General features: G+C 47.1%; 1 protein-coding gene across 1 annotated transcript in view; it reads left to right on the top strand.

The window, feature by feature from the left end:
- Positions 1–10,826: 10,826 nt before the first annotated feature.
- The window catches only part of LOXL4 (lysyl oxidase like 4), a 93,807-nt gene continuing 84,878 nt past the window's right edge, over positions 10,827–19,755 (top strand). Inside the window, exon 1 of the mRNA XM_077258331.1 lies at positions 10,827–11,170. The gene's annotated coding sequence lies outside the window, so the exon portion shown is untranslated. The remainder of the gene's footprint in view (positions 11,171–19,755) is intronic.

The following is a 19,755-nucleotide window of genomic DNA, read 5'->3' as shown; positions in this document are numbered from 1 at the left end:
TATAATTCACCTGTGTGTAATCAATTCTCCATATAAATGCACCTGCTCTGTGATAGTCTCAGGGTTCTGTTTGAAGCTCAGAGAGCATCATGAAGACCAAGGAACACAACAGGCAGGTCCGTGATACTGTTGTGAAGAAGTTTAAAGCCGGATTTGGATACAAAATGATTTCCAAAACTTTAAACATCCCAAGGAGCACTGTGCAAGCGATCATATTAAAATGGAAGGAGTATCATACCACTGCAAATCTACCAAGACCCGGCCGTCCCTCTAAACTTTCATCTCAAACAAGGAGAAGACTGATCAGAGATGCAGCCGAGAGGCCCATGATCACTCTGGATGAACTGCAGAGATCTACAGCTGAGGTGGGACAGTCTGTCCATAGGACAACAATCAGTCGTACACTGCACAAATCTGGCCTTTATGGATGAGTGGCAAGAACAAAGCCATTTCTCAAAGATATCCATAAAAAGGGTTGTTTAAAGTTTGCAACAAGCCACCTGGGAGACACACCAAACATGTGGAAAAAGGTGCTCTGGTCAGGTGAAACCAAAATCGAACTTTTTGGCAACAATGCCAAACGATATGTTTGGTGTAAAGGCAACACAGCTCATCACCCTGAACACACCAAACCCACTGTCAAACATGGAGGTGGCAGCATCATGGTTTGGGCCTGCTTTTCTTCAGCAGGGACAGGGAAGATGGTTAAAATTAATGGGAAGATGGATGGAGCCAAATACAGGACCATTCTTGAAGAAAACCTGTTGGAGTCCCTGAGACTGGGACGGAGCTTTGTCTTCCAACAAGACAATGATCCCAAAAATAAAGCAAAATCTACAATGGAATGGTTCACAAATAAATGTATCCAGGTGTTAGAATGGCCAAGTCAGAGTTCAGACCTCAATCCAATCGAGAATCTGTGGAAAGAGCTGAAAACTGCTGTTCACAAACGATCTCCATCAAACCTCACTGAGCAAGAGCTGTTTGCCAAGAAAGAATGGGCAAGAATGTCAGTCTCTTGATGTACAAAACTGATAGAGACATACCCCAAGGGACGCAGCAAAAGGTGGCGCAACAAAGTATTAAGTTATAGGGGCCGAATAATATTGCACGCCCCACTTTTCAGTATTTGAATTTCCACAAAAATTTAAAATAACCAATAAATTTCGTTAAACTTCACAATTGTGTTCCACTTGTTGTTGATTCTTCATCAAAAATTTACATTTGGTATCTTTATGTTTGAAGCATGATATGTGGGAAAAGGTTGAAAAGTTCCAGGGGGCCGAATACTTTTGCAAGGCACTGTATGTCAACAGAAGATTGGGCGTGTTGAAATCCAACATGTACAATCCCTTTTTTCCTCTGCATTTGTGGTGGTTGGGAGAAAGTTGAAACAACAACCTATGCATTACATTCATTATCGACATGTCCAACTGACTGTGCTCTAATGTGTGTGGGCACTTTTAGAGAGGAAGGCTTATTTTCAGTAAGAGCAATGAAGCCTTTACATTTTTTACCTGAAATTATAATGTTTTTGTTTTCTGTGAAACAAAAATTGCCCAGATCAACGTGTGTCTCTTTTTTCAATGTAAAAACTATGATGATGACCATATGACAGCTCCATATAAATGGCTAAATAATTACTTACATCCATATCGGGGACTAATCTACCTTTATTTGGTCCTAATTCTACAGTTTAAAGGATTCTGTAACCTGATATACAACTGGAACGCCGGTCAGTGCCTAGGGGCACTCGGTAGCTGGTCCGGTCGTCATTAAAAGGGTGATCACGGCAATGACCCGGTCCGTGGCCCTGGGAGTTCAAATTAAAGGGAATGTCTTTAAAGGGGTTTGTAAAATAATAAATGTTCATGACGCCACCTGTGGTATTCGGTCAGAGGTGACCGACACTGCTAAAAGGGGTCCTGTGGGGAGTGACGGCACTGAAGCAAAGATGGTATGGCTTCCCACAGGTGAAGCTGGGGTCCCCAGGGCTCCCAGTGTGTTTGGCAAAGATGGTGGGATGCCAGAAATAAATAGAGCACTCAAGGTTGCAAGTCTCTTTACCTGGTTTACTGATGGTAGACAGCCACAGTCCTGGATACCAGCAACAGGTGACGATGGAGTCCAGGCAGCCTGAGAACGACTAGAATTCCCTTTGTAAGTCAGATTGGGAGCCTTCCACTATGCACTGAATAATAGTCCCTTGCTGCCTATGGCTTCCTTCAAGGTCCTCTCTCACTCTCTGTCCTGGGACAGTACCTGCATGGTAGGCAACACGAGTCGTTTCACAGGGGTCTCTATCCACAGTGACTCCGGGCTCTGGTTGTTGGTGTATATGTTGGCAAGTCACTTTCAATTTCCTGCCCTCCGTTTCTGCTGTGGGACATGCAGTTCCACACAGCCTCGGGCTCCCGGTGCCTGGTTTCTGCGCTTCAGCTTGGAGGGAGCCCAATCGCAGCGCTCCTCACTTCTCCTCTGCTTCTTCCTCTTTCACTGTCTCTACAGACTAACTCCTCCTCCAGACCAAAATGTATATATAACTAGGGAAGCGCCCCTAAAACCAAGTTCAGAGCTCCCCTACTGGCCTGGAGTCAGAACATGTTGCATGTACAGCTTACCTGCCAAAGGGATCCTCCTCGTCTCCAGGCATGGCATCACCTCCCAGAGAGGAAGGCAACACCACTGTGGTACCTGAACTCCTGAGGTGCCCCACAACCTCATGGACAAAGTTCTGCCTAGACAACATCATAGACATCGATATATTCTTGTCTATATGTTATGCTATTATCCATGGTAAAGCTTTCAGGCCTCCTACTGGCATTGAGTACCTCAAGGATTGATGCTTTAATTAAGTCCTGGACCAGCACTAGAAATACTCATTAGATTGGTACTTACCATGAGAGTCATTCATACATACATGTAATACAGCTTGTTATTTTAACTCTTCTTCCTAGGCGTGATATATATAAATTACCCTTTCACTAAAGAAAATTGCCATCTATTGGAAATAGCAAACCTACAAGTCAACAATGACTTGGGATATAAAGCCAAGCCAGAAACTCCATTTGCAGACCACTGTTTCAGGTTTTTTGCCCCTTATCAGCGCAGAGTAGGATACTGGTTGGCTCGGTGAGAGGCTTTTGACCTGGAGTCTAAAGTGTAAAGTTTCTCTTTGCGGATAGCGCCAATCTGTGATGTAGTCATATGTTATGTCTAACACAATTCTACCATTGTTGCAAGCCAGTCTTGAGCGTTTCAACAAATCCTGATTTTAATGTTTCGAGGATAGCCATGCATGACATACTTCTGGTATGTAGAACAGGTCATGTCCCTGTAGTCCCCAGGAATGCAAAGTGATGGTGTATTTCCCAACTCACAGACACCTTCCCATATCATAGTAGTAAAAGCTGCTTTACAAGAGAGACATCCATGAAATAGTTCCATAGATTTACTAGAACATTACATGATACCAATGTCTAATCAGTGTAGTTAATTTAGTATAATCAACCCATAAAAATAAACATGCACATATACAAGGCAGCTGAGTAATAAATATAGTAAAAATACAAATGGTAGCAGCTACTGAGAATTTCTCTTTAATGATTTATACGAGTCCCAGAATAAAAAGTAATAAATGCAAGGTGCAAACAAAACATCCGGGTAAAGGTAATCATATATAAAGGGCCCAACCAAATATAGTTTTAAATGAACACGGCTAAACCAACCAAATTATAATGGAACACAAATCCATAGGTAATGTGCAGTAAATCAAATTGGACATGGTAGAAGGAGAGTACCCATAATGGACCAACCTGAGTAGAGGACGTGGAAAAGCAGACCCCGACGCGCGTTTCGCAATGTTGCTTCCTCCGAGGATGCATGTTTATTTTTATGGGTTGATTATACATAACTAACTACACCAACTGTGTTTTGGACGTGGCACTAAGATGTCACTCTACCCTTTTCTGTTTTCTATTTATTTGTTTTTATGATGATAGTATTGTCTTGTTAGAATTATCAATAACATTTATATTTCTTAATATACTGCTCTAAGGTCCATTCTTCGCTTTTTTGGTTCTACAGCACCTGTTAGAGTAGGGATAGTCCGAGCTGAATGTAAGAACATAATTGAAATGTGCTGTGTGGATGGAACAAGTACCGGAGTGTGCTGTGCCCGATACTGCATGTTAAAGACTGATGTACTTGAACTGTCCAGTAAAGTTGAACTTGCTAAAACTTATCCCCTGAATGTGTGTGCAGCTTGTACTGGAACTGAAGACGTGGAAACGGCGTGCATTATACACAGCAAAACACTTATGGACTGGGACACGATGTGTTTGTAAGATGCCAGGGCATTACGGAGCAGCAGCTCGCCCCCAGCTATCGTCCTGGGGACCTGACAGGTGTAGAGTCTATGAAATCTCCACATTCTTCACCCTTAAACCCTGTAAGAAGATATGGATTTCTCTGTTAGATTTCCAGTTTACGTTTATCGAGATTAGCACAAACTGGCACATGGCCAAGTTCATCTTCACGAAAGAGTTCAGGATGTAAAAAGCCAAGGGATCATCAGATGGAGGCGCAAAAAGAGACGGAGCAAAAACAGGAGAAGAACAGCCAGTTAGGAGGGACGAATCTAAAGAATGAAGCGAGGAACTGGGACCAAAATTGAGCATTAAACAAGGAGAGCGGGTAATGCACCTAAATACACAGGAGAGGTGGCAATGCTGGAGTCCTCTCTAACCCCTTGGCGCATATGGATGTAATTGATTCCTCCGACCGCTGCTGTTTGACCATTTAGATGCCGATGTGAATCACTGCATGTTTTCAGGCTAATGATGGCGTGGAATGCTGGTGGCTTACTGTTCCAACACTATATTCATCCGTAAATGCATCCTAAATAAGCATGTGAATAGTGAATAGTGATGAGCGAATATACTCGTTACTCGAGATTTGTCGAGCATGCTCGGGGGTCCGCCGAGTATTAGTGAACATACCCACGACCTCCCAGGACTGTAGTCCAGCTCCCCAAATCCGTAACTGTTGGTAGGAGACTGCTCCTGATAGTTACCGATGTACCATCTACTGTCGCTCATCCATGACAATTCTTGGGACCACAACCAAGAGCTTATTCTGCAGCAAGTCCATCCCTCCTGAATCTAGGGCATTAATAGTGAAGGCTAGAGATCCTCTAGACTCGGCACCTCGGTCTAGCCGGGGCCGGGTAGATTGCAATTCTGAGAATCCGCATTTCTGGTGCATTGGTTACCAGAATCTTTGTTAAAGGGCCACTGTCACCCCCTCCAGCCGTTATAAACTAAAAGAGCCACCTTGTGCAGCAATAATGCTGCATTCTAACAAGGTTGCTCTTTTAGTTTTTGTTGGTGTTATTCCCACAATAAATGTATTTATAAAGTAGCTCAAATACCTATCTTTGTACCTGGAGGCGGGTCTGAAGCCTCCTCTTTGAAGCACCCAAACGCCGTCAGTCATCTCTTCTGTGTTGATTTTCGCCGCCCCCTCAGCGCTGTTATTGTCTGAAATCCTGCGCCTGCGCTCTGCTCTTCTGCCTTGCTCAGGCGCATAGAGCATTTGCTGTCCTAGCGCTGGTGCCGGGTTTCGTTCTGCGCCTGTGCGGGCAGTGCGGCCACCCTGTTACTGAATCCCGCCCCGCACTGTGTTATGCATTATGCACAGTGCGGGGCTGGGATTCCTGGGCATGCGCACTGCGCTTGTCAGACACTCCCCAGGTCCCCCGCCTTTCAGCGTTGTTCTGTGCGGCTGTTCCAAACGCCGGCAAGGATACCTGTATATTCCGGCAACGCTGAAAGGCGGGGGACCTGGGGAGCGTCTGACAAGTATACATATATATCCCTTGTAGATGTCTTTTCCATCCTATTTTTTAATTAGCGTTTTATTAATGTTGTGTCAATTTCTGTTTTCAGTTTTTAGTGTTCACCTACCTTCTTGCCTCAGGTGCTAGGCGCATGCTCCCCGACGAATCTGTGCTGTCCAGGATTCCTGCACACAGTGATTTTACAGTTGCATCAGATTTTAGTGGGGACCGAGTGTGCATCTCATGTGATGCCCCACGCCGTACATCTCAGTGGGATTATTTCAGGCTATCTGCACACTGTGATTTGCAGTTTCTCTGCCGCAAATCTGTCCTCAAAGGGTTACATCAGCAAATGGAGTCCGGCATGAATATTATGAGTCCGGCGGAACAACAGACTTCTAGTGCCTCGAAGGATTTTTTTGAGAGAGCATGACATTGGAGATACTTTAGTGCCCACTTACCTTCTTACCTCGGGTACTAGATGCATGTTCCCTGATGAATATATGTTGTTCAGGACTCTTGCACATGGAGATTCTGCATTTGATGCCATCAAGGACTGACTGTGCATCTTGGATGATGTCCAACGCCATACATCGCAGTGGGATTATCTCAGGCTATCTGTATATTGTGACTGTATGGACAAGATTTTTATTATTTATTATTTTTTATATGCATTTTGTCATGCACTGTGTCACTTTGTGAATGATATGAGTTATTATGTGGTAAATATTGAGTATTATGTCCATGATGAGTATATGGATTTTCTTATAGGCTTTGCACTTCATGCCTTTTTTCTATATAGGGTCTTAGCTAATATTGACCTTGATTAGTAGCATGTTATTTACGATGTCGTTTAATCATATACCTTTTAGAAGGTCTATTGCACAGGGGGTCTTATATTTGACCTATGTAATTCTGTATGTTGTAGTGCACGTCCCTTTCGTTTTGATTTAGCCACCACTCTTAGTCATCATTTTCTCACCTTTTTTGTTTTTCACTTGTCATTATCCCCTAGCACTCCAATAATATGGCTGCTGCCTGGGGCCTCACAAGTATGAAGACCATGGCGCGCATGCGCAGTCTGATCAGCACACTATTCACCTATTTACCGCTGTGCGGGGTGATTCAATTAGATTTGCACACTCTTCTTTACAACGTTAGCTGCTTTCACACGCCCTTCTCCAGTGGGCGTATACACCCAGACATTAATACTCTTTTATTCCCTCACGTTTTAGCTTATCTCATTTTATATACATGGCCGTTGCCTGAGCCCTTATAATCTCTTATGCCCTAGTGCGCATGCGCCGCTCGATCAGCGCCTTACCAAGCCATTCCTGTGGCTATCTCCTCATACGATGTGCGCTTGCTCCATGACGTCACCCGGCAAGCTTTTTGCCTGCAGGCACACACCGTACTGACGGCCACGTTGTGGGATGGATACTTCCGGTTTGTGCTCCTCGGGGCTCATGCGCCGCACCTGTTGGCAGTGTAAGATAGTTCTATTTAAACCAAGGGGACACAACACATGCTACTCCCCTTCTTGAAGAAGCACTTACGCGAAACGCGCGTCAAGGGGTCACAGCAGGAGGACCTAGGACACTTGTAATTATGGGTGAGTGATGGCAACCTATTGATCTGTGCAGGGGGTTTGGGGGTCTTTTATTGGTGGTAACATCCATAGAGGCTTATGTACAGAGCCTGGATGGTGGACCTATTCTGAATCAAATACTGTGCATAGTTCCTATAGGATACAGAAATGGAAGACCAGTGGAAAAAAGTGCAGTAACAAACATTCTAGATAGTCCTCCGGGTCTTAAAGAGAGAAGTAATAGCACAGCTGTATAGATTCTTGTCTCCTAATAAAAATGATACCTTTTTTGTAAAGATCCGACGTGTCAGTCATTAGAAATCTAAGAAAGAAGCCTCAGACAGGAAGTGCACAGGGGTGGAGCTAGCCACTGACACGCCCCCCAGTGCACTTCCAGACTGATTTGCATATGTCTTCTACACTAGATTTCTCATGACTCGCACGTCGGATCTTTACAAAAAAGGTGTCATTTCGATTGGGGGACAAGCATCTACACAGTTATTCCACAACGTCCAGAGGTAAAAATGCACTGACAGGTTCCCTTTAAAGTTCTTTTATATTTACATCATTTTGATTTGCTTTTATTTTTCATCTTTTTTGGAATTTTAAATGTAAATATTTGTACGGTTAATGCTATAAAGGACTTAGTAGGTTAACCCTCCCTATTCCTTGCCCTTCATCAGGCCTCCCTCGGCTATACGAAGTGTTGGTATGTATATTTTTCTACATTAATTACATGTTTAGCTTTCCCTTCTGTGGTTTCTTCTGAAAAACAGGCGTCTGATTAAAAACAAGAAATCTTAAGCTGGGCCAATGTAATAAAAACGTATAAAAGCTGTTATCTGCAGACGTGTATGAATGCCGGACTGTTCACTAGGGGTGGGAATGTTTAGCACCTCTCAGCTGCAGCTAACCACAGTCCTGCCAGTGAAAGGTGCATCTGGTGTCATTTCCCGTCCTTCCGACACCGGCATGTGCTGCACGTACAGGGCAGGACATTGCATTCATATTACTGCCAGAAAAAAAAAGAAAAACTTTAACTGAAATGTGTTGAAAAAGTATTCACATCCTTATTCCCGACCTGACCATTTACATCAGTACCTAATACGATGAATGTTTCGACTGACTCCATTGACTGATATAAGTGGATATCTTGTAATACTCCCTTTCTCCTGCGGAGGAGCCGCAGGGAAATTGAACACTTCCTGAAAGGTTCTCCTGTGGATGACATATGTGACGTGTGAACGTTGGTGCAGATTTTATGTGCTGATTGCTGAGCTGAAAACGATCATGTGTTTCGTATCTGTTTTTGTTATAGAAACGCAACAAAACAATTTAATGAAACAATGCAAAGACCAGGAGTTTTACCTGCAGATTTAAGGTTCCTATTGAAGTGTATGGGTAACGTCCACAAGAAAAGGTGACTTTCTGCAAAAGAAATTGACATGGTGCGGATCTGAGGAAACACAATACAAGGCAATTTCTGTGCCGGATTCCTCAAAAGAAGAAGAAAAAAAAGCAGCACGTGAATGTGATCATGTTAAAACTCATCCGCTTTGCCGCCACTGTAAAATGCTGCGGATTTTACATGTCAAAAATCTCCAAGTAAAATCGTCACCAAATACACAGAGTGTGAACCCAACTTTAAAGGCAATCTGTCAGTATGGTCAACCCCCCCAATCTGCATACATGGGCATGCAGATCTATGAAATGTAATCCATTGACATCTTTATATCGGCTATCTGTTGCTGCATGTTCAATAGATAAGTATTTTTATTTATATTCAAATGGACCATTAAGTTCTCTGGGTGCGACAGAGCATTTACTAACCCTCTGAATCCCACAGTTGTTTCCCCACCCAGCACCAACCTCTTTAGCTTGATTGATAATTTCCTGTCTAATTTCCTTGCCTTGTTCTTGACATCATACAGGCAGGCAGTGAGCTAAAGAGGTTGGTTCTGTGCCAGGAAACGACCATGGGAGGCAGGAGCTTGGGAAGTGCTCTTTCACACCCAGAGCACTTTACTCCTTTTTTGCATGCGAATTATAATGCTAATTACTTAGGAATGCAGCAACAGATAGAAGATATAAAGGTGTCAATGGATTTATATTTCATAGAACTGGGTACCCAGATATGCGGTTTGGGTGGGCTAACCTTACTGACAAATTCCATTTTAAGGTGTCGTAATAAAAAGCTTCAGTTTGTTACAATTTCTAAGAGAGATTTGTGCTCCTGTTTTTTTTCAGAGAGTAGATTGTTTTTCCGTATTCTTTAAAGGGCACCTTTGGGAAGCGTGAATCAGCAGGACTAGGTCAGATTTTCATTCACTGCATCTTTTCTTTCACCGACGGCAAGGAAATAGTTGGAACTTAGTTAGGTCCCTTGTGATCAAGCAAGAAAATTGGGGAACAGAGGGAACAGAATGCCGGCGCTAATATTGATCGTCCACCGGGAGGAACCGCACCTTTAAAAGGCAAACCATTCTATGACACTGGTAGGTGTTTGCTGGCCCCCACTATCACTATTTATGGGGTTGTTGGAGATTGCCAAGTACAGCGCGGCCGTCCTATAAAGAGTTAGTGAGGTGTTTCATTGCGATCAGCGAATGGATTCTTTATCAGCGAGGGTTTCAGCTCCTAATAACAATTCCCTGCATGGGTGATGATAACTTTTATAATGGAGATACAGTATATGGCGACGTTGCCCACGACACAGGCCTAAGATCTTTGAATGCTGCTTTGACATCGCAGCATAATGCAAGTCATTGGTGTCTCTTTGTAACCCGCAAGGATCCATCACCAAGACAAGCAAGTCGCAGAATGTCAGAACCAGTTGGACCTTTTGTACCTTGCTTGCCTTGCTAGCTGTGGTTGTGGTACCTTGCTTGCAGCACTGCAACCCCATTCACTTGCATTACGCTGTGCTGTAGCAGCGGCACGGAGCGATCTGCAACCATGCAACCTGTGTAGTGTCCAACGCTGCGGCGTAACCCCAGCCTTAAAGGGGTTTATCCAGTGAAAACAACCTATTACCCATCCGCGGGACAAATGATAACTAACTGCTGAGACTTGCACTGATCGGCACATTGGGGAATTTTTTTACCATTACAAAATTTGCTTCTTTCATTGTCTAGGGGGCTACTGGAAGAAGCAGAGCGCCGTGCTTTTTCCCGCAGCAGCAGTCGAGCATTGGAACTACCTCTCCATTCTATGAAAGTACTGGTCCCAGCGGAAAGACCCCCACTGATCGGTAAGTGTAATCTCCTATATTGGGGGCAGCTAATAACTTGTTTTCACCCTTTAGAAGCTGTAATGACAATATGTAGCAGGGCTGAATTGCTCTTTTAAGTGTTTCTTATGAGTAAATTTTCATCTTTTTTTTTTTTGTGGATCCTTAGAGTGGTCTAAAACTAACTCGTCTGCACCTGACAATCTCAGATCTGCTAGAGCGAAACGACTGCAGTTCGCCACTTGCTGGAATATTTTTGTCACAGGGTGTTGGGCCTTGAGGGGGCAATAAGAGGCTGTAGAATACCTTTCCATGGAAGTTCTGACCGTCTACCTTGAATTAAGTGGGAGGGCACCGAAAGCTACTCAGAGTCTGAAGGAACAAACATCCCTGTGAAAGCCGACCAGTCATCCCCGCCTGCGAGTGTATATTTGAGGAAGAGGGAACGAAGCTGGAATTTTGGCATCCAGCGAGAACCTCTCCGAGCTTCCCGGCTGCTCCTAACCACTTCATCGTGAGTTTATACTCTTCTGCATTCACTTTATTGAATTTTTTATTTTTTTTGCCTTTTTTTTGTCGTTTTGCTTTGTATTCGCTATGCGCTGCTTTACTTCTTCTTCTTCTTCTTTTTATATGAGTTTTGCCATTGTCTTAATATTCCAGACGGAATCCCTGGGAAATAGAACCAAGTTCAAAAGCTTTCTGCATTTGTGTATTGGGTAAAACGTCTTTATGAAATACGGCGCCGAGAGACTCACAAAACTGATATAAATTGACCCTTATGAGTTATGTCTGAACAAGGCGGCATCTTCTCGGGAAAAAAAAGAATTGAAAAAGAGTTAATAATAGCCCAGAGTCGATTTTCTATTCCATTCACATTCTAGGTAACCAGATAAATTAAAAGAAAAAAAAAAGATGTGAGAAGAAAAGCAAAAAAATTTGGATTTGGTATGAAAAGCTGCGTAATAAGAAGAATTATTATTATAATTAATTAATGGCGCGGAGCCGCCGAGGTTTGTGGTCGGCTCTGCGTGTTTCACTCCGATTCCTAGAATAACGTCCCAAGGGGATTTCATGGAAAAATATTCAGATTTCCAAATACCAGTTAAATTTTTATATAATAAATGGAGTGGAAACATTTTTACTAGAAAGTCCTAATTTTCTTAAAGGGGTTATCCACTTTGGACAATCCCTTTTTGATAAAGGGGTCACCCAAAAATAAGCCGATCACTGGGTTTCCTGATTTCTGAAACCTTTAATGATGAGTTAAAGGGATTGTTCAGTATTGGACTACCCCTTCTCAAATAATGTATAATTAACCGCCCCCCCACACACACATTTTCCTCCCAGACCAGAGCCCTGATTGTAATGTCAGATCTTTTTCTTCCTACAGTCATATGACATTGTGTCACATGACCACTGCAGCCAATCAGCGGCTGCTATTGGGCTGAAAACATTACGTAAATAGAACCTGCCAGGTTGTGTTCCATTCTTCTGCAGCGCCCCCATAGGAGAAATTAAGCATTACACAGTTCTCATTAAAGGGTTATTATTAACTAAATATTAGCAAGTTATCCTGCTGACCATTGGGAGAGCCATCTTCTTGGTGCTCCAGCAATCCCAAGAATGGCTTTTGGATCCCTAGAACATGCCCAATATTTGCTCCATTCATTGTCTATGGGACTGATGGAGGTTGTGAGCCCCATTGGGGACAGCAATGATAATGTGTGCAAAACTGTAAAGCGCTGCGTAATATGTTAGTGCTATATAAAAATAAAGATTATTATTATAAATATCATCGGAGTTCAGCTTTCTCCAATGGTCCGATAGACAATTAATGGAGCACCTCTCCTACATTCAAAATGGGGCTGCAAAGCCCTATTCTCGAGGATCCAGAACCCCATTTACAGGATTACCAGTGTGCCCAGCAGTCAGACCTCCAGCGGTCAGCAAGTTAGTTTATTATTTTTGGAATAACCCTTTAAAGTCATTGACTTTCTCCTACGTATCATTGGGGGACACAGGACGAATGGGTGTTATGCTGCTGCCACCAGGAGGACACTAAGTTAAACACACACAAAAGATTAACTCCTCCCCCGCAGTATACACCCACAGGCTGGACAATCCAGAGCCAGTTCTTACTTAGTGTCTCAGGAGGCACTTGGGTCCTCAGGACCCCACCAATTTTTGTTTTTAACGGAAGGGAGCGACAGGCAAATTTTCAGCTCTGATCTCTCCCGCACCAACAACGGGCAAGTACATGGAGCGTTCCTCCTGTATCCTTTCCCGCGACGATGGATGCCAGCCCTGGCTCACTTTCCAGTGTGGCGACGGTTCCTTAGCGTTCCGATCTCCCTCCCTCCCTGTCAGGCGACCACGGGGACTAATCATCCACCTAAGTCTCCTGGAGCCAGGGCACAGCCGGACAGAATGCCATGGCGTCCGTGCAGCCGCCCACTGCATCACCACTGAACATAGCGGATGTTGCACGGCGGCAGAAGCTCTCCACCCTCTCCCTACTAAGGTGAAGGTGGATGGAGCATCGGCCCCATCGCACAAGGTAAGTGCGGGGGCCGACCAGCTGACAGGGGACCGCCCGTTCAGGGATCCCTTATCCTCTTTCTAATGCGGCGCTGCAGCCGCGGGGCAGCTTTATAATGGAGGCATGGCGGGCAATCCGGCGCTCTGTTAGGGCGGTGGCACAGTTTACCGGCCCTGGGCTGGACTCCAACACGGACAATCAGACTCCCTCCCTCATACAGCAGGATGGCGGTGGCAATGGCAGCGTTCCGACGCGCATAGCAGGGAATCCACCGCCCGCCCACGACACGCCCCCCTCCCTCTCTCTCTGGGCGCTTCTCGTTCCCGAGAAGCGCCCTTCTCACATCTCGGCGGCCATCTTGGACCAGGAAGTGCGCTGGCGGCTCTGCAGCACCACAGCGCACAGGACTTCAGGATCTCCCTGCCAAGCACCGCAGAACTTGGTGGGACGCACTCAGTAGGATTGTCTCTTCCCCTGCCAGTACGCTCACTTTATGGCAAAGATGTCACAGTCTAAGCAAAATCGGACTGGAAAGACCCACTCTGTTATTTTTGCTGTGTGCACCTCCTGCAAGGTATCTCTGCCCCGAGGTCACACTGACCCGCTGTGCTCCGCCTGCAAAAGGTCTGCGGCACAGGATACTCCGGCCTCTGACCCGGAATGTAGTGAGCCTAGTACCCCCGCATGGGCGTCCTCCCTTGCTCGATCTGTGGCATCCTTGGAAAGGACGATACAGTCCCTCCGTGACCCGTCCCTTACCCAGGGCGCTTCCACGGATGATGTAACGCGGCCTAAAAACCCCTCTCGGCCTAGAGGTTGTACCGTTTCCAGAAGCCCTCTCTCATCTAGAAAGAAGTCCAGGGTAATATCTCCGGTCCGTGATCAGCCCTCCGGCTCAGAGAGCGAAGTCTCTCGTCACTCATCCCCAGCTCATAGCAGGGAATCCTTTCTGGACGACGCATCCAGCGTGTCCTGTTCCCCAGAGTATCGTCACGACCAAGAGACCCTAGATTCTCTCATAGACTCGGTAAGTCAGACGCTACAGTTAGAGGAGGAAACCCCGTCCAAGGCGGTTCATCCCGTGTCATTCGGGCGAACCACAAAGGCTCATAGATTTTTTCCTACGCATCCTCAATTCAAGGACATTGTCGATCTCCACAGAGTCCGTCCGGATAAACGCTTCTCAGGTCAGAAGGCTATGCAATTGAAGTATCCGTTTGCTCAGGACCTTGCTAAGGAGTGGTCTCAGTCACCCTCCGTGGACCCGCCAGTGTCGCGGCTAGCCACCAAGGCGGTTCTATCCTCCTCCGAGGGCGCGTCCATCAAGCATCCCACTGATAGACAAATTGACCAGATGGCTCGCTCGGCTTTTGAAGCTTCCTCGGCTTCTCTCTTCCCTTCTTTTGCCGCCACATGGGTTGCAAAAACCATGACCCATTGGGCCGAGTCTTTAGCCTCTACAGCACTACACGCCGACTTACCCCCCGAGGTTTCACACCTGGCCACTCAGATTGCCAGAGCGGGGGACTTTGTAGTTTCCGCATCCTTAGACGCGGCCAACTGTGCCTCACAGGCAGCGGCCAATGCTGTCACGATCCGCAGATCCCTTTGGCTCAGGGACTGGAAAGCGGACTCAGGATCCAAAAAATCTCTCACGTCCCTTCCATACCAGGGCGAACGCCTTTTTGGGGACAAACTAGATAAAATAATCGCAGACTCCACAGGGGGAAAGAGCAAATTCCTTCCCCAGCAACGGACCTTTCGCCCCTTTCGCAACCAACAGGGCCGAGGCCGATATTTCCGTTTCGGCTCCAATTGGTCCAATCCTCCCTCCGCGCCACCCGGCGCCGGGAGAGGTCAGCGCAAGGACAGAACCTCCCAGCCATCTTACAAACCTTCTCCCTCTTGGAGAGGCAGACCCAGACAACAGGGGTCCAGGGGGCCCAGACCTAACAGGTCTCCACCTCAATGACTCTTGGCAGACGCCAAAGGACACCGACAGAGTTGGCGGCCGCCTACTCTTCTTTCGGGACGCGTGGCTCTCGGTAGTTCCCGACCGTTGGGTCCGCGAACTGGTATCCTTCGGTTACAAGATAGAGTTTGTCTCTCTTCCCCCATCTCGTTTCTTTCAGTCCCCTCCTCCCAGAGCAAGGGTCCGTCAGTATTTTCAGGCCATAAGATCGCTATGGGAAGACGGGGTCATCATCCCGGTACCTCAGAACGAGAGGTGCCAAGGTTTCTATTCCAATATTTTCATTGTACCAAAGAAGGACGGCTCAGTACGTCCAATATTGGACCTCAAGCTCCTCAACAAGTACGTCCGTGTACGTCAATTCCGTATGGAGTCCCTCCGCTCGGTAATTGCCTCTCTGGAAGAGGGCGAGTTCCTTGCATCTCTAGATGTTCAAGACGCTTACTTGCACATTCCCATCCTACCGTCTCATCAGCGCTTCCTCCGCTTCGCGGTCCAGGGGCACCATTTTCAGTTTGTCGCCCTACCTTTCGGGCTGGCCACTGCTCCTCGGGTGTTCACCAAGGTCATGGCAGCTGCCGTGGCCATTCTACATGCTCGAGGCATAGTGGTGTTGCCCTACTTGGACGACATCCTCATAAAAGGCCCCTCTTTCCGGTCCTGTTCAGAAGCGGTAGACGTCACTATAAATACCTTTTTGCGCCTGGGCTGGAAAATCAATTTCAAAAAATCTTCCCCAGTCCCGGCCCAAACCATATCCTACCTGGGAATGATCTTAGACTCCTCTCAGGGTCTAGTACTTTTGCCTCCGGAAAAGGTATCCACTCTTCAGAGAGAAGTCCGGAAGCTTACTCAACCTCGCTCTCACTCCCTACGCTTCTCCATGAGGGTACTCGGCAGGATGGTGGCGGCAATGGAGGCAGTGCCCTTTGCGGTTTTTCACCTCCGCCCCTTACAACACGCCATTCTGGCAGTATGGGACAGGAATCCAGCCTCGCTCGACCGCCGTCTCCTTCTCTCTCGCCCAATCAGACAGTCCCTCAGGTGGTGGACCAAGAGGTCCTCCCTGACTCGGGGGAAGTCTTTCCTTCCGGTGCACTGGCTGGTTGTCACAACGGACGCCAGTCTCTTCGGCTGGGGTGCAGTGTTCCAGCGCCACTCGACTCAGGGTCGCTGGTCTCCGCAGGAGTCCCAGCTGCCCATCAATATCCTAGAGATTCGGGCAATCAGACTGGCTCTCCATCATTTTCAGCCGTTCCTCTCCGGCCGTGCGGTCAGAGTCCAGTCCGACAACGCCACTGCGGTAGCCTACATCAACCGCCAAGGGGGCACTCGCAGCAAGGCGGCCATGGTCGAGGTGACGCTAATTCTCCGCTGGGCCGAGACACATCATTCCATACTCTCAGCAGTTTTTATCCCAGGCGTGGAAAACTGGGAAGCGGACTTTCTCAGTCGCCACAGCCTCGATCCCGGAGAGTGGTCTCTCCATCCCGCAATCTTTCACCAGATATGCTCTCGATGGGGGACCCCGGACGTGGACCTAATGGCATCTCGCCTCAATTGCCAGGTTCCCGTCTTCATGGCCAGGTCTCACGACCCCTCAGCCTTCGGAGCCGACGCTCTCGTCCTCTCATGGCAGGGTTTCAGACTCCCATACATCTTTCCCCCAATTCCTCTTCTGACAAAGGTGATCAGGAAGATCAAGGCAGAACGGATCCCAGTACTTCTCATCGCTCCGGACTGGCCGCGCAGGACATGGTATGCCGAGATGGTTCAACTGGTCTCAGACGTACCTTGGAGGCTGCCGAGTCGCGCAGACCTCCTGTCTCAAGGGCCCATTTACCACCCGAACTCAGAGGCCCTGTGTTTAACGGTGTGGCCGTTGAGTCCTGGGTACTGAGGCAGAAGGGGTTGCCCCAGACGGTGATATCTACCATGCTCCGCGCACGCAAGCCTTCTTCTATGCGCATCTACCACCGCGCCTGGAAGGCATACTTCGCCTGGTGCAGGAAGCGGGGACGTTTCCCCCTCCGTTTTTCTATCCCTCACATTTTGGAATTCCTCCAATCAAGCGTAGACTTGGGTCTTGCTCTCAGCTCTCTTAAGGGCCAAATTTCTGCTCTCTCGGTTCTTTTTCAGAGAAAGATTGCTAACAGATTGCAGGTCAGGACCTTCATCCAGGGTGTTTCTCATATGGCTCCGCCTTACAAGATGCCCTTGGAACCATGGGACCTGAACCTAGTTCTCTGTGCTCTTCAAGAGCCCCCCTTTGAGCCCTTGCATGAAGTGTCTTTGCTGTTCTTGTCTTGGAAGATTGCCTTCCTCGTGGCTGTCACGTCTATTAGACGTGTCTCTGAGCTGGCAGCTCTGTCGTGCCGACCTCCTTTCCTCGTGTTCCACCAGGACAAGGTAGTTCTGCGGACATGTCCGACTTTTCTTCCGAAGGTCGTTTCCTCCTTCCATCTTAATGAGGAGATTGTCCTTCCCTCACTGTGCCCTGCTCCTTCCCACCGCACGGAAAGGGCGCTCCACACTCTGGACTTAGTGAGGGGTCTCAGACGTTACGTCTCCAGGACTGCGTCTCTCCGTAGGTCAGACGCCTTGTTCGTTCTTCCGAAGGGGCCACGGAAGGGACTACCCGCTTCCAAGGCCTCCATTGCCAAGTGGATTCGTTCCGCCATCCAAGAGTCCTACCGTGTCAAGGGTCACGCCGCACCTCCGGGGATCAAGGCTCATTCTACCCGGTCAGTCGGCGCGTCCTGGGCCATCCGGCACCAGGCATCGGCAGCACAGGTCTGCAAGGCTGCTACATGGTCCAGTCTACATACGTTCACGAAGCACTACCAGGTGCACTTTCAGGCTTCGGCAGACGCTTCCGTCGGTAGGCAAATCCTACAAGCGGCTGTGTCTCATCTGTAGTTTGTTGGCTCGCTCAGCATTTATAACTTCTGGTGACCCACCCAGGGACTGCTTTGGGACGTCCCATTCGTCCTGTGTCCCCCAATGATACGTAGGAGAAAAGGAGATTTTTGTGTACTCACCGTAAAATCTTTTTCTCCGAGTCATCATTGGGGGACACAGCACCCTCCCTGTTAGCCTAGTTGGCTCAACTGTTCTTTTCAGTCTGTGTTTTGACTATGACATGTTTTCTGTTTGTTAACTGGCTTACTCCTACTGCTTTGTTACCGAACTGGCTCTGGATTGTCCAGCCTGTGGGTGTATACTGCGGGGGAGGAGTTAATCTTTTGTGTGTGTTTAACTTAGTGTCCTCCTGGTGGCAGCAGCATAACACCCATTCGTCCTGTGTCCCCCAATGATGACTCGGAGAAAAAGATTTTACGGTGAGTACACAAAAATCTCCTTTTTCGTGTAATTAACAGGCGTGCTGGATCCTCCGGAGTGAGAGATGTTTTCTGTAACTCTTTCCTAGGTAATAGTTGAGGCTTCTGAATGGGGAGCCACTTTTTGGATCAGATTAGACAAACCCAGCTGCTTTCTTCCAGAACCTCACCACCTTTTGTGCACAGGCTGTGTCTAGTTTTGTAGCTCATCCTAATTTACTTTAACGCTGCATAGATAAGTGGTGGACAAGTGCTAATGTATCTTGTCCCATCTAGTAAGGCTAGTTTTTCTAGCACCGGTGCAAAAGTGGTACAGGTTCATCATAACTGTGGTATTCAACGCGTTTTAAAGGGGTTGTCTGGGACTTTAACATTGATGGCCTATCCTTAGGCTGATCAGCTTTTCCAGATGTCAGTGGCGGACGGAACTGTTCAGTTGTGGAGCTGCACAGCACAGCTCCATCGATGGAGTAGTGGCTGCGGCCGAATACTTCACATCCGCCCCCTATTGATTTGAATTGTGGGTGGAAGTGCAGTAACCGGCCACGGCCACTATTATGTCAATGGCGCTGTGCAGCTACATAACTGAGCAGCTCTGGCCACCACCGACACCAGGAACGGCTGCAGGGTGTCGCACCCCCACTGATCAGACATGGATGACCTATCCTAAGGATAGACAAACAATGTTAAAGTCCCAGACAACCCCTTTAACTATTGTGTTATTAAATCCATAGAAAAGAAGGTGCCCGGAGTGTATGCATGATTATTGTCAGTCTATCAGGTGAACTATTCCTCATACACAGCTGTTGGCTCAGCTATTTCCTTACGCATTTCTGCTCACATTGTCATGTATTCTCAATGGAAAATGGGGGGTAAGTCTTTATCAGACATTTGTGGCAGTGGTTTATCTTTCTTCAAAAAGGATTGGGCATGCTGAAATCCAACAGCCCAATCCTTTTGTCCCTCTGAGTTCTGCTGGTAAGCGAATGTCAGGACATCGTCCTACACATTAGGTCCTGCTAAAACGGTAAGTTCAGCCAACATCAATCTATTTACTGAAAAACAGTATGGAGCTATAGTGTAAAACATTATAGGTCCAGCACTATAGCGCCTCTCTGCTCCAGAAGATATCGAGGGAGGAGGTTGACCAAGACTTGCCTTTATAGCACCGACCTCAATAATGGTGGTCTTCTTCAACCTATGGCCCTGAGTCATCGTTTGCATTTCATTGTCCTTTTTTTTTT

The sequence above is a fragment of the Ranitomeya variabilis genome, chromosome 4 (assembly GCF_051348905.1).
Source record: "Ranitomeya variabilis isolate aRanVar5 chromosome 4, aRanVar5.hap1, whole genome shotgun sequence".
NCBI lineage: Eukaryota > Metazoa > Chordata > Amphibia > Anura > Dendrobatidae > Ranitomeya > Ranitomeya variabilis.
This window is presented reverse-complemented; position numbering and strand designations above follow the sequence as displayed.